We start from the raw sequence: 1,282 nt of genomic DNA on the forward strand, positions 1-1,282 counted from the left end.
TAGCCAGGATGGTCTCGATCTCCTGACCTTGTGATCCGCCCGTCTCGGCCTCCCAAAGTGCTGGGATTACAGGCTTGAGCCACCGTGCCTGGCCTCCTATAGTGTTTTTGAGTGTATCTCTTTGTATAGATTTTTTAAGTGGTTGTAAAGGGTTTCATATTATACATATGTAAATTATCACAGTCAAATGGTGTCAGTATTTTTATCAGCTTGAGTGAAGTATAAAGCTCTTACCTCCGTTTCAGTCTATTTACTTTCCCATTTAAGACATAAGTGTCTTAAATATTTCCTAAACCAATTGGGCAATGTTATACAGTCTGCTTCAACCATCAAACATAATTGAGAAAACTCAAGAGGAGAAGTGTTATAAACTGAATTGTATCTTCCCAAATTCATAGCTTGAACCCCTTACCCCTACTGTGACTGTACATTGGAGACAGGGCCTTTAAAGATGTAATTAAGATTAAATGAGGGCTGGGCACAGTGGCTCACGCCTGTAATCCCATCACTTTGGGAGGCCATGATGGGCAGATCATTTGAGGTCAGGAGTTCGAGACCAGCCTGACCAACATGGTGAAACCCTGTCTCCACTAAAAACCCAAAAAAATTCGCCAGGAGTGGTGGCACACATCTGTAATCCCAGCTCTTTGGGAGGCTGAGGCAGGACAATTGTTTGAACCTGGGAGATGGAGGTTGCAGTGATCTGAGATCGTACCACTGCACTCCAGCCTGGGCAACAGGGTGAGACCCTTATCTCAAAAATAAATAAATAAAGACTAAATGAGGCCATAAGTATGGGACGCTAATCCAACAGGACTGGTGTCCTTTTTTGTAGGGGGGACGGAGTCTCGCTCTGTTGCCCAGGCTGGAGTGCAGTGGCGCAATCTCAGCTCACTGCAACCTCCACCTTCCGGATTCAAGTGATTCTCCTGCTTTAGCCTCCTGCGTAGCTGAGATTACAGGCGCGTGCCACCACACCCAGCTAATTTTTTTTGTTGTGGTTTTCTGTTTTAGTAGAGACAGAGGTTTCAACATGTTGACCAAGCTGGTCTCAAACTCCTGACCTCAAGTGATCCTCCCACCTCCGCCTCCCAAAGTGCTGGGATTACAGGTGTGAGCCACCGAGCCCAGCTGGTGTCCTTTTTTTTTGAGATGGAGTTTCACTCTTGTTGCCCGGGCTGGAGTGCAATAGCGTAATCTTGGCTCACTGCAACCTCCATCTCCTGGGTTCAAGCAGTTCTCCTACCTCAGCCTCCTGAGTAGCTGGGATTACAGGCATGTG

This window comes from Colobus angolensis, unplaced genomic scaffold (assembly GCF_000951035.1).
Source record: "Colobus angolensis palliatus isolate OR3802 unplaced genomic scaffold, Cang.pa_1.0 Scaffold83, whole genome shotgun sequence".
Taxonomy (NCBI): Eukaryota; Metazoa; Chordata; class Mammalia; order Primates; family Cercopithecidae; genus Colobus; species Colobus angolensis.